The sequence below is a fragment of the Arachis ipaensis genome, chromosome B6 (assembly GCF_059453495.1).
Source record: "Arachis ipaensis isolate K30076 ecotype BB chromosome B6, ASM5945349v1, whole genome shotgun sequence".
In the NCBI taxonomy this organism is placed as follows: Eukaryota; Viridiplantae; Streptophyta; class Magnoliopsida; order Fabales; family Fabaceae; genus Arachis; species Arachis ipaensis.
In genome coordinates this window covers 127,583,199-127,597,830 of record NC_142441.1, presented here as the reverse complement: position 1 = coordinate 127,597,830, position 14,632 = coordinate 127,583,199, and the positions used below count along the sequence as shown (strand labels likewise).

The 14,632-nt window shown below is 38.5% G+C and overlaps 1 non-coding gene across 1 annotated transcript; it reads left to right on the top strand.

The window, feature by feature from the left end:
* Positions 1-13,980: 13,980 nt before the first annotated feature.
* LOC148562678 (small nucleolar RNA R71) lies at positions 13,981-14,087 on the top strand. The gene has a single exon (XR_015888091.1). It is a non-coding gene; the product is annotated as a small nucleolar RNA R71 (small nucleolar RNA).
* Positions 14,088-14,632: the final 545 nt, after the last annotated feature.

Below are 14,632 nucleotides of genomic sequence, written 5' to 3'. Positions count from 1 at the left end.
CTGGGTTGAGATGAACTGGGCTGTGAAACATTAGGCGGAGTGGAGGTAGGACGAGGAGTAATGCCGGGACGGCGAGCTGTGGTCTTTGTGCGAGCCATTTCAGGAGAGTTATTTTGAGGAGAGGTGGGAGGAGAGTTGGTGGGAGATGGAGAAGGAGATGATTCAGTGTTTACTGAGATAGGAGTGGAGGGTTGAGAATGTAAAGAGTGAGCACCACTATGAGAGCCTCTGCGGACTGCTCTTTTCTTGCGAGTCATACTTATACGACACAGGTTAGTTTCAAAATGTGAGGAGTGGAGTGAAGGAGGAGTGGAGGAGTTGAGTGTGAAAGGATGCATGTAGTGGAGCATTAATATAGGCCTTGGGTAGTGTAAAGGTTTCATCTTGAAAAAGGATAAAAATAAAAACTTTGAGAACCTTTGAATTTTACAACTGTAACCACTGTAATTTCAATTTTAAAAAATTAATTTAAAATGCAAAGCAATTTGAAAGAAGGCCCAACATATAAAATAATGTTAAGTTTTGGGACCAAAACCAAATTTCTGAGATCCAAGTCCAGAGAGGGCCCAAGGTGCTTCAACTTAGGTGGCCCATTTGATAATAAACGGTCAAACACACCAGGTCCAGTAAGTCTAACGAGCCATCAACAAGTCCAGTTAGCTTCTCAATGAGTTAATGAAGCCTACTCATCATCTGCCCAAAATAATTTCATCTCGATCTATGAGACAAAATGCTTAAACCAGAATATCAGAAAAATTATATGAATTAAGAATGCCCAGTGCAGTTCTTAATTTGCAGAACCTCTCTTCTATTAATGGTTTAGTGAAAATATCAGCTAGTTAATTTTCAGATTTAACAAACTGAATATATAACTTTCCATTTTGCACATGTTCTCTTATAGAATGAAATCTAACTTCAATGTGCTTTGTTCTTGAGTGCAAAATAGGATTTTTTGAAATATTTATAGCACTCATATTATCACAAAATAATGAAATATTAGATACTTTCAGTTTATAATCTGCTAACTGAGTTTTCAACCATAGTAATTGAGAGCAACAAGAAGAGGCTGTAATATACTCAGCTTTGGCAGTGGATAGTGCCACTGTTGCTTGCTTCTTGCTTGACCATACATTGAATGATTTTCCAAGAAAGAAACACATGTCACTTGTACTTCTTCTATCAATTCTGTCCCCAACAAAATCTGTATCACAATAACCTACTAATTGAAAGGAATTAGTTTTGGGATACCATAAACCATAATTAGTGATACCAAGCACATATCGAATAATCCTCTTGACAGCTAAGATGTGAGATTCCTTGGGTTTTGATTGGAATCTTGAGCACACACCAACACTTTGTATGATATCAGGCCTTGAGGAGGTTAGATACATCAAGGAACCAATCATCTTTCTGTATCTTGTCTCATCAACATCTCTAGCATGTTCATTCTTGTCAAGCTTGATATTTGGATGCATAAGGGTTCCCATTGGCTTAGCACATTCCAGCCCAAATTTCTTGACAAGTTCCTTGGCATATTTTTCTTGATAAATAAAAATGCCCTCTGCAGTTTGCTTGATCTGCAAGCCTAGGAAGAAATTTAATTCTCCCATCATTCTCATATCAAATTCACTTGTCATTAGCTTAACAAAATCTTCACACAAAGTCTCATCAACTAAACCAAAAATAATATCATCAACATAAACTTGCACATGAATAAAATGATCATTGAAATTTTTAATAAATAGAGTGCTGTCAGTGGCTCCTCTTTGAAAATTATTTTTCAATAAAAATGAGCTAAGCCTCTCATACCAAGCTCTAGGAGCTTGTCTTAAACCATATAGGGCTTTAGCTAGTTTAAAAACATAGTTAGGAAATTTTTGTTTTCAAACCCAAGAGGTTGAGCCACATAGACCTCTCTATCTATTATACCATTGAGGAATGCACACTTTACGTCCATTTGAAATAGCTTGAAGCCGCAGTGAGCCGCATAGGCTAAGAGTAATCTAATGGTTTCTATTCGAGTTACAGGTGCAAATGATTCATCGAAATCAATCCCTTCCTCTTGATCATAGCCTTGAGCAACCAATCTTGCTTTGTTTCGAACAATGGTTCCATTTTCACCCAATTTATTTCTGAAAATCCATTTTGTGCTAGTGACTTTCTTTCCATTTGAGTGAGGCACTAAGGTCCAGACTTGATTCTTCTCAAACTGCTACAATTCCTCCTCCATGGCTAATACCCAAGATGGACCAGCAAGTGCTTCTTGGATATTTTGAGGTTCAATCTTTGATATAAGAGCTATGTTGTTGGATTCGGCTCTTTTCAAAGATGATCTAGTAGTCATTCCTTTGGAGGGATCACCTATTATGAATTCTTCAGGATAGATTCTCAGAAATTTCCATTCTCTAGGCCTTCTGGTTTAGGTTGAGGATTCAGGTTCCTCTTGATCAACAATTGCCTAAGCATCAGGATTTTCTGTTGCGACAGGAGATAATTCCAAATTGTCTCCTGCAGAATCAGTATTTTCGTTGCTTGCAAATGCAGTTTCTTGAGGATTCGAATTTTGTTGAACTGTCTCAGCATTTTTGGTCATTTCAACTTCCAAACCTGGACTATCATCTATACAAACACTAGGAATAGAGTTAGACTCACAGAATGTGACATGCATGGTCTCTTCAACAGTTTTGGAGTTCTTGTTATAAACTATAAGCTTTGTTATTTATGGAATAACCAAGAAATATATCTTTATGTGTTTTAGGATCAAATTTTCCCAAATTTTCTTTGATATTCAGTACAAAACACACGAAAGTAGTTAAAATTAAGTGGATGTCCTTTCCAAAGTTCATATGGAGTTTTATTCAAAAACTTTCTTATGAGAGTTCGATTTAAAACATAACAAGTTCTATTCACAGCTTCAGCCCATAAGAATTTGGGAACCTCATATTCACACAATATAGCTCTAGCCATTTCTTGTAAACTTCTATTTCTTCTTTCTACAACACCATTTTGTTGTGGTGTTCTTGGACATGAGAAGTTGTGTGATATGCCTAGTTTAACACAAAAAGATTTAAAGTGTTGATTATCAAATTCTTTTCCATGATCACCTCTAATTGAAATAATTTCTAAACTCTTTTCATTTTGAATCTTCTTGCTGAATTTTTCGAAAAAAGAAAATGCTTCATGTTTAAGAGCGAGAAAGAACACCCAACCAAACCTAGTGTAGTCATCCACAATAACCATTCCATAATTTTTTCCTCCAAGACTTTGAGTTCTAGTTGGTCCGAACAGATCAAGATGCATCAGCTCCAATGGTTTCTTAGTTGAGACATCTTCCTTGGATCTAAAAGAGGTTTTTGTTTATTTACCCATTTGATAAGCATCACAAGTGATGTCTTTATCAAATTTGATGTTAGGAGGACCTCTTACTAAGCCCTTTTTAACAAGTTTAGAGATTTGGAACATACTAGCATGTCCTAATCTCTTATGCCACATCTATTTTTCAAATTCCATTGAAGAGAAACAAGTCACATTTTAAACTTTAAGATCATCTAGTGTGAGACATAAACATTGTCACTTCTTTTTGTAACAAATAAAACAACCCCTGTTTTCTCATTAATGACCATACAATCTACTTTCCTAAAGGTTACAACATATCCAAGGTCACACAATTGACTTATGCTCAATAGGTTATGCTTTAATCCATCTACTAAAAAGACACTATCAATGCAAGTAGAAAAATCTTTGCCAACCTTACCAATGGCAATTATTTTACCTTTACCATTATCTCCAAAAGTGACAAATCCTCCATCATACTTGTTGAGTTTGATGAAGAAAGTATCCTTTCCGGTCATATGCCTTGAACATCCACTATCAAGATACAACATGTCCAATTTCTTCTTGGATGTAAGACAAACCTGCAAGTTCTTCAATTGACCTTAGATATCCAAATCCATTTGGATCCTCTTATGTGAAATCTTGTTGGTTGCCCAAGAGCATTATAATCATGAACAACTTTATATAATTTACTATCATTACCAAAAGACCTTAGAAAGATGAAGCATTGTTGAGGATCATGACCTTTTCTATTGCACTTATAGCAATGGTTCTTACTCATTGATTTTTTAAGTTTACTGAAAATTTTGGTTTGAAAATCTTGGAAGAGGAAGCTTCAGATTTTTTAACATTTTGTTTGAAAACAGCCTTACTTTCCTCTTTGAATCCAAGTCCAAATTTTTCACCACTAAATCTCTGACAAGCAAGTAATTTATCAAGATTTTGTGAACCTTGAATAAATTTTGCTAAGTCTTCATTAAAGTTTTTAATTTGTTCATTCAACCTTTTATTTTTAGCAATCAAATTAGTGGAGGCAGTGACCGTATGCTTGAGTTTGAATATGTTTAATTCAGCTCTTAAAGCATTGTTTTCTTCTTTTAAAGAAATTTCATCACAAGCTTCGGTTGCCTTTACTTTTTCTAGTAAGAAATCGTTTTCATCTCTCAATGCTTCATTATCTTTCTTGTATTTAACATATTTTTTTAAGAGTTTCTTAGAGTTCACAGTAAAGTCTTTGATAATGTAGTGCAATTCATCAATAGATAGGTCAGAGAGATCTACCTCATCTTCATCATCGTGATCAGCCATCAAGCATAGTTGAGCCTTTTGATCTGAGTCTTCAAAACTGGTGTCATTTTCCAAGTCTTTCTATGCTTTCATCATCACTTTCTTTTGGTCCTTCTTTGATTTTTCGCCTTTCCTTAATTGAGGACAATCTGACTTGAAGTGACCTGGTTCCTTGCAATAGTGACATGTGAACTTGGCTTGATCCTTCTTGAAATTTTTAGATGAATAACTTCCTTTGCCTTTGTTTTTTAATCTCAGTAATCTCCTCATTTTTCTAGCAAAGAGCACCATTTTTTCATCCGAGAAACTGTCATCAGATTCTTCTTCTTTGGTTGTCATTCTTGATTTCAGTGCTACACTTTTCTTCTTGTCATCTTTGTCTTGAGACATGTGAGTAGTTTTATAGGCCAGCAGCATGCCTGTTAGCTCATCATAGGTGATTTTTATCAAATCATTTCTTTCAGAGATGGTTGTGCTTTTTACTTCCCACTTCTTCGTAAGACTCCTTAAGATCTTCCTTACCAAGGTTTCTTCAGAATAGCTCTTTCCCATGGCATCCAGATTGTTGATGATTATTGAGAACCTTTCGAACATTTGATCGATGCTCTCTTCCTCATTCATATTGAACATTTCATACTCCTTCATCAGCATATCAATTCTGGTCTCCCTTACTTGTTTAGTACCTTCATGGGTGAGTCTGAGCTTGTCCCAGATTTGTTTAGCTGTCTTGCACCTTGAAACTTTTCTGTATTCTTCAAAACTGATTGCGCAGTGCATTAGGTTGATTGCCTTTGCATTGAGTTCAAACTTCTTCTTTTCTTCCTCTGTCCACTCATTGTCTTCTTTAGCCACAACTTCTCCATCAGCATTTTGCTTAGTTGGAACGTCTGATCTATTGAGAATAATCTTCCAAATGTTGTAGTCGATTGACTGCACAAAGATTCTCATTCTCTCTTTCCAGAAGGAATAGTTACTGCCATTGAAGTAAGGAGGTCTATTATTCGACTATCCTTCAGTGAGAGTGTACGCCATGATGTTAGGACCCATATTGTTGGCCATGGATCTTTGCTCCAAGCTGTGAAGCTTGACTCCTTGAGACCTTGCTCCTGATACCAATTGATAGAACTGTTGAACTTGAGAAAGGATGGTTGAATCAAGTTGGCTCAAAAATAAACGTTTCAACTTCTATTTTTGCGGAAGCTAATTTTGCAGGAGATTTTTTTGTTTTGTCTCATACTTAGAAAAGAAACAGAGAAGGAAAGAAGAGAAAGAGGCCAACATGTATCTTGGATCAGATTCTAAGTGTCATGAATCCTACGTCCAGTCTCCACCACAACCATGGTAGAATTTCCACTATAATCAACTGATTACAATCACTAATACTATTGAATTACAACTTAATTCAACTAGTATCTACCACTAAACTTTCTTCACCAAAGTTTAGCTTCTCAAGTGTTGTCCCAACTTGGAAGGAGAACCTAAACAGATTCAAACTCACAAAGTGCTAACCCAACTTGGCAAGGGGAACTAGTCCTAGTTCAACAACTCAATTACACAGAATTTCAATGGCTCTTTCATGCATCACTCTTGCCTTTTCTCTCATGGCTTTTTCTACTCACATATTCAGCCTTTTCTCAATACAAAAGATGACACAAGATAGCCATAACAAAATAAATCATAAATGAAGCTCTAGTAGAAGAAAACGAATTCAGCTCAAGTGTTGAGATGATGCTCTTGAATGTGCTCTCTTTTTCTTGCTATCAAATGTTGAAGTGAGGCATCTCTTATAGAATCAGATTTCTCTTCCCATTGGTTCTTCCTTGCTCCATTCTGCTCCACTAACGCTGCTTGTTGGAGGGTCTGATCTACCAACCTCTGTTGTCCTTGGAGCTGCTGTCTTCCTTGGAATGCAAAGCACTTCTATTTTTGAGCCATTCCAACTGCTGTCTATAGCTCTGTGTTTTTGTTTTACTCTTACAAACTTTACTTGTGATCTTCTGCATTTTGATTTGCTGATGTCCTTGTGCTGAAAGTGTCCCCAACTGTCCTTATTTTTGTCTTGGTGTTACAGCTGTCCTTGTGTAATGCGAAATGTTCTTCTTGATTTTTCTTTTTCTTTTTTACTGATTTGTTGCCCATTAGCAAGTAATGGACTTAAGTGTTGGAGCTGTAACTCTTTAAGATGTTGAAGCAATACTAACTTGGACTGAAGCAACATATAAATGGGCCTGCATCACTTAGTACACACATTAAACCAACTTGGACTCTCAATCCAAATAACGTTTGTCATCATATATGAGCCCCAAAATCAAACTTAACTCAACAATCTCCCCCTTGATAACATACATGATAAAAGAGGATAATTGAATTTAAAAAATTAATTTAAATAAGTTGAGAGCACTTTCCTTTAATCTCCCCCTTACTATTAGCATTTCTCCCCCTTAATCATGGCTTATATCTTCAAGTGGATAAAAATTAAAATAGCCAAGAACAATTTACCAAAGTAATATATCACAGCAACAATAACACAGAACATAGAGCAATTAGTCACAGAGCAATTTAAAGTTAATCAAAGTAACACAGCAACAGATATCATTTAGCTTCATTGTCTGTGACCTAAGCCAATTCTAACTTTTCTTTTCTTTTTTTTCTTTTATTTTCTTTTCTTCCCTTTTTATCATCAAGGAGGAAAAAGACCCTACAAAAATCTATTAGTGGCTAACCAAAAGAGTCATCAAGCAGTAGAGTAGTTATGGGTTACAGTCATCCAAATGAAAGAAAAATAAAAGAGTTCAAGTAAAACAGTCTAATTCGCAGAAGAGATGAAAATATTCTAGGCATCAGAGTTTGAATCATTGGAGGCTTCATCGTCGTCTTTATTATCAGTAGTTATAAGGTGGTGCACAAAATTGTGATCTCAGGCAACGGTGCCAGAAACTCTATACACACGTCTTAATAAATCGTTTTTCATTCACAACTTCGATACAACTAACTAGCAAGTGCACTGGGTCATCCAAGTAATAAACCTTACGTGAGTAAGGGTCGATCCCACGGAGATTGTTGGTATGAAGCAAGCTATGGTCACCTTGTAAATCTCAGTCAGGCGGATATAAAATAGTTATGGAGTTTTCAAAAATAACTAATAAATAAATAGACATAAAATAAGGATAGAAACACTTATGTAATTCATTTGTGAGAATTTCAGATAAGCGTATAGAGATGCATTCGTTCCTCTGAACCTCTACTTTCCTGTTGTCTTCATCCAATCAATCTTACTCCTTTCTATGGCTGGCTTTATGTAAGGACATCACCGTTGCCAATGGCTACTTTTAATTCTCTCTGGAAAATGGTCTGATGCGCTGTCACTGCATGGCTAATCGTCTGGAGGCATCACCCTTGTCAATGGCTGCATCCTATCCTCTTATGAAAATGGTCCAAATGCTCTGTCACAGCACGGCTAATCATCTGAGGTTCTCGATCATACTGGAATAGGATTCACCCTCCTTTTGCGTCTGTCACTACGCCCAGCACTCGCGAGTCTGAAGTTCGTCACAGTCATTCAATCCCAGAGTCCTACTCGGAATACCACAGACAAGGTTTAAACTTTCCAGACTCTCATGAATGCTGCCATCAATCTAGCTTATACCACGAAGATTCTGATTAAGAGATCCAAGAGATACTCATTCAATCTAAGGTAGAACGGAAGTGGTTGTCAGGCACGCGTTCATAGGGAATGATGATGATTGTCACGTTCATCACATTTAGGTTGAAGTGCGAATGAATATCTTAGAAGCGGAATAAGTTGAATTGAATAGAAAAAATAGTAGTACTTTGCATTAATCTTTGAGGAACAGCAGAGCTCCACACCTTAATCTATGGAGTGCAGAAACTCTACCGTATGAAAATACATAAGTGAAAGTTCCAGGCATGGCCGAATGGCCAGCCCCCAAAACGTGATCACAGGATCAAAATACAATCCAGGATGATCCGAAGATGATTAATACAATAGTAAAAAGTTCTATTTATAATAAACTAGCTACTAGGGTTTACAGAAGTAAGTAATTGATGCATAAATCCACTTTCGGGGCCCACTTGGTGTGTGCTTGGGCTGAGCTTGAATGTTACACGTGCAGAGGCTCTTTCTGGAGTTGAACGCCAGGTTGTAACGTGTTTCTGGCGTTCAACTCTGGTTTGTGACTTGTTTCTGGCGTTTAACTCCAGACAGCAGCGTAGAACTGGCGTTCAACGCCCTTTTACATTGTCTAAACTCGACCAAAGTATGGACTATTATATATTTCTGGAAAGCCCTGGATATCTACTTTCCAACGCAATTAGAAGCGCGCCATTTTGAGTTCTGTAGCTCCAGAAAATCCACTTTGAGTGCAGGGAGGTCAGAATCCAACAGCATCAGCAGTCCTTCTTCAACCTCTGAATCTGATTTTTGCTCAAGTCCCTCAATTTCAGCCAGAAAATACCTGAAATCACAGAAAAACACACAAACTCATAGTAAAGTCCAGAAATGTGAATTTAACATAAAAACTAATGAAAACATCCCTAAAAGTAACTAGATTCTACTAAAAACATACTAAAAACAATGCCAAAAAGCGTATAAATTATCCGCTCATCACAACACCAAACTTAAATTGTTGCTTGTCCCCAAGCAACTGAAAATCAAATAGGATAAAAAGAAGAGATAAATTCCAAACTATCAATGAAACATAGCTCCAATCAGATGAGCGGGACTTGTAGCTTTTTGCCTCTTGAATAGTTTTGGCATCTCACTTTATCCATTGAGGTTCAGAATGATTGGCATCTATAGGAACTCAGAGTTCAGATAGTGTTATTGATTCTCCTATTTCAGTATGATGATTCTTGAACACAGCTATTTTATGAGTCTTGGCCGTGGCCCTAAGCACTTTGTTTTCCAGTATTACCACTGGATACATAAATGCCACAGACACATAACTGGGTGAACCTTTTCAGATTGTGACTCAGCTTTGCTAAAGTCCCCAATTAGAGGTGTCCAGGGTTCTTAAGCACACTCTTTTTTTGCTTTGGACCTTGACTTTAACCGCTCAGTCTCAAGTTTTCACTTGACACATTCACGCCACAAGCACATGGTTAGGGACAGCTTGATTTAGCCGCTTAGGCCAGGATTTTATTCCTTTAGGCCCTCCTATCCACTGATACTCAAAGCCTTGGGATCCTTTTTATCTACCCTTGCCTTTTGGTTTTAAGGGTTACTGGCTTTTTGCTCTTGCCTCTTGGTTTTAAGAGCTTTTGGCTTTTTATGCTTGCTTTTTCTCTTTTTTTTTTTCGCCTATTTTTTTTTCTGCAAGCTTTGTTCTTTGCTGCTTTTTCTTGCTTCAAGAATCATTTTTATGATTTTTCAGATTATCAAATAACATGTCTCCTTATCATCATTCTTTCAAGAGCCAACATATTTAACATTCTTAAACAACAACTTCAAAAGACATATGCACTGTTCAAGCATTCATTCAGAAAACAAGAAGCATTGTCACCACATCAATATAATTAAACTAAGTTCAAGGATAAATTCGAAACTCATGTACTTCTTGTTCTTTTGAATTAAAACAGTTTTCATTTAAGAGAGGTGATGGATTCATAGGACATTCATAACTTTAAGACAAAGTTACTAAATACTAATGATCATGTAATGAAGACACAAACATGGATAAGCACTTAACATAGAGGAAACGAAAAACAGAAAATAAGAACAAGGAATGAGTCCACCTTAGTGATGGTGGCGTTTCCTTCTTGAGGAACCAATGATGTCCTTGAGCTCTTCTATGTCTCTTCCTTGTCTTTGTTGCTCCTCCCTCATTGCTTTTTGATCTTCTCTTATTTCATGAAGGATGATGGAGTGCTCTTGATGTTCCACCCTTAATTGTCCCATGTTGGAACTTAATTCTCCTAGGGAGGTGTTGATTTGCTCCCAATAGTTTTGTGGAGGAAAATGCGTTTGAGGCATTTCCGGGATCTCATGGTGATGAGCTTCATGCGCCTCTTGAGCTCCATGAATGGGCTCTCTTGCTTGCTCCATCCTTTTCTTAGTGATGGGCTTCTCTTCCTCAATGGGAATGTCTCCTTCTATGAGAGCTCCAGCTGAGTAACATAGATGGCAAATAAGATGAGGAAAAGCTAGCCTTGCCCCAGGAGAGGGCTTTTTGGCTATTTTGTAGAATTCAAGGGAGATGACTTCATGAACTTCTACTTCCTCTCCAATCATGATGCTATGAATCATGATGGCCCGATCCACAGTAACTTCAGATCGGTTGCTAGTGGGGATGATGGAGCGTTGGATGAACTCCAACCATCCTCTAGCCACAGGCTTGAGGTCCAGTCTTCTTAATTGAACCGGCTTGCCTTTGGAGTCAATTTTCCATTGAGCTCCTTCCACACATATGTCCATGAAGACTTGGTCCAACCTTTGATTAAAGTTGACCCTTCTAGTGTAGGGGCGTGCATCTCCTTGCATCATAGGCAAGTTGAACGCCAACCTCACATTTTTCGGACTAAAATCTAAGTATTTCTCCTGAACCATTGTAATATAATTCTTTGGGTTTGGGTTCTTACTTTGATCATGGTTCCTAGTGATCCATGCATTGGCATAGAACTCTTGAACCATTAGGATGCCGACTTGTTGGATGGGGTTTGTTAGAACTTCCCAACCTCTTCTTTGGATTTCATGTCGGATCTCCGGATACTCATTTCTCTTGAGTTTGAAAGGGACCTCAGGGATCACCTTCTTCTTGACCACAACATCATAGAAGTGGTCTTGATGAGCTTTGGAGATGAATCTTTCCATCTCCCATGACTCGGAGGTGGAAGCTTTTGTCTTTCCTTTCCCTTTTCTAGAGGATTCTCCGGTCTTGTGTGAAAATGAGGAAGAATGGAGGGCTATATATAGTGGGGGGAGAGGGTGTTAGGTTCGGCCATTTAGGGTGGGTTGGGTGGGAAATTGATTTTGAATTTTGAAGGTAGGTGGAGTTTATGAGGTAGGTTTATGGGGAAGAGTGGATGGATGTGAGTGGTGAAGTGATGATAGGGAAGAGAGATTGAGGTGATTGGTGAAGAGTTTTGGGGAAGAGTGTTTATGGGATTGTGTGAAAGAGGGGTGAGAAGAAGTGAGTGGAGGTAGGTGGTGATCCTGTGGGGTCCACAGATCCTGAGGTGTTCAAGGATATACAACCTTGCACCAAATTAGGCATGCAAAATACCCTTGCACACAACTCTGGGCGTTCAGCGCCAGATTGGTGCTTGTTCTGGGCGTTGAACGCCCATTTGTTGCCCATTTCTGGCGTTGAACGCCAGAACCATGCTTGTTCTGGGCGTTCAGCGCCAGCTCTTCTCCAGGGTGCAATTCTGACGTTCAAACGCCTAGATGCTGCCCATTTTGGGCATTCAGCGCCAGAACCATGCTCTGTTCTGGCGTTGAACGCCAGTCAGGTGCTTCTTACTGGCGTTTAAACGCCAGTAAGGTCTTCCTCCAGGGTGTGATTTTTTTTTTGCTGTTTTTGATTCCGTTTTCAATTTTTATATTTATTTTGTGACTCCACATGATCATGAACCTAATAAAACATGAAAGAACAATAAAAATATAATTAGATAAAGATTGGGTTGCCTCCCAACAAGCGCTTCTTTAATGTCAATAGCTTGACAGTGGGCTCTTATGGAGCCTCACAGATGTTCAGAGCATTGTTGAGACTCCCCAACACCAAACTTAGAGTTTGGATATGGGAGTTCAACACCAAACTTAGAGTTTGACTGTGGGGGCTATGGTTGACTCTGTTTTGAGAGAAGCTTTTTATGCTTCCTCTCCATGTTTACAGAAGGATGACCTTGAGTTGCAAACACAAGGGAGTCCTCATTCATTTGAAGGACTAGTTCGCCTCTGTCAACATCAATCACAGCTCTTGCTGTGGCTAGGAAGGGTCTTCCAAGGATGATGGATTCATCCTCATTCTTTCCAGTATCCATGACTATGAAATCAGCAGGAATGTAAAGGCCTTCAACCTTTACTAACACGTCCTCTACTTGTCCATAAGCCTGTTTTCTTGAATTGTCTGCCATCTCTAATGAGATTTTAGCAGCTTGTACCCCAAAGATTCCCAGTTTCTCTATTACAGAGAGGGGCATGAGGTTTATCCCTGAACCAAGGTCATACAGAGCTTTTTCAAAAATCATGGTGCCTATGGTATAAGGTATTATGAACTTTCCAGGATCCTGTTTCTTCTGAGGCAATGTCAGTTGATCCAGATCACTCAGTTCATTGATGAACAAGGGAGGTTCATCTTCCCAAGTCTCAATGCCAAATAATTTGGCATTCAGATTCATGATTGCACCAAGGTACTTGGTAACTTGCTCTTCAGTAACATCCTCATTCTCTTCAGAAGAGGAATACTCATCAAAGCTCATGAATGGCATAAGGAGGTTTAATGGAATCTCTATGGTCTCTAGTTGAGTCTCAGATTCCTTTGGTTCCTCAAAGGAAAACTCCTTATTGATCACTGAATGTCCCAGGAGGTCTTCCTCCTTGGGATTCACGTCCTCCTCCTCTTTTGTGGTTTCGGCCATGATGGTTATTTCAATGGCCTTGCACTCTCCTTTTGAATTTTCTTCTGTATTTCTTGGGAGAGTACTAGGAGGGATTTCAGTGATCCTTTTACTCAGCTGGCCCACTTGTGCTTCCAAATTTCTAATGGAAGACCTTGTTTCATTCATGAAACTCACAGTGGCCTTAGATAGATCAGAGACTAAGTTTGCTAAATTAGAAGTGTTTTGTTCAGAGTTCTCTGTCTGTTGCTGAGTGGATGATGGAAAAGGTTTGCTGTTGCTAAACCTGTTTCTTCCACCATTATTAAAGCCTTGTTGAGGCTTTTGTTGATCCTTCCATGAGAAATTTGGATGCTTTCTCCATGATGAGTTATAGGTGTTTCCATAAGGTTCACCTAAGTAATTTACCTCTGCTATTGCAGGGTTCTCAGGATCATAGGCCTCTTCTTCAGAAGGCGCCTCTTGAGTACTGTTGGATGCAGCTTGCATTCCATTCAGACTCTGAGAAATCATATTGACTTGCTGAGTCAATATTTTATTCTGATCTAATATAGCATTCAGAGTATCAATTTCAAGAACTCCCTTCTTCATAGGAGTCCCATTACTCACAGGATTCCTCTCAGAAGTGTACATGAACTGATTATTAGCAACCATGTCAATGAGTTTTTAAGCTTCTGCAGGCATTTTCTTTAGGTGAATGGATCCACCTGCAGAGGTGTCCAATGACATTTTAGCTAATTCAGACAGACCATCATAGAATATGTCCAGGATGGTCCATTCTGAAAGCATGTCAGAAGGACACTTTTTGGTCAGTTCTTTGTATCTCTCCCAAGCTTCATAGAGGGATTCACCTTCTTTCCGTCTGAAGGTCTGAACATTACTCTAAGCTTACTCAGCTTTTGAGGAGGAAAGAACTTGGCTAAGAAAGCCTTGACCAGCTTATCCCAAGAGTTCAGGCTATCCTTTGGTTGAGAGTCCAACCATATTCTAGCTCTGTCTCTTACAGCAAAAGGGAAAAGCATGAGCCTGTAGACTTCAGGATCTACTCCATTAGTCTTAACAGTATCACATATCTGCAAGAATTCAGTTAAGAACTGAAAAGGATCTTCAGATGGAAGTCCATGGAACTTGCAGTTCTGCTGCATCAGAGAAATTAATTGAGGTTTCAGCTCAAAGTTGTTTGCTCCAATGGCAGGAATGGAGATGCTTCTTCCATGTAAATTGGAATTAGGTGCAGTAAAGTCACCAAGCATCCTCCTTGCATTATTGTTGTTGGGTTCGGCTGCCATCTCCTTTACTTGTTCGAAATTTTCAATAAGGTTGTCTCTGGATTGTTGTAATTTAGCTTCTCTTAGTTTCCTCTTCAGAGTCCTTTCAGGTTCTGGATCAGCTTCAACAAGAATGCCTTTTTTCTTGTTCCTGCTCATAAGAAAGA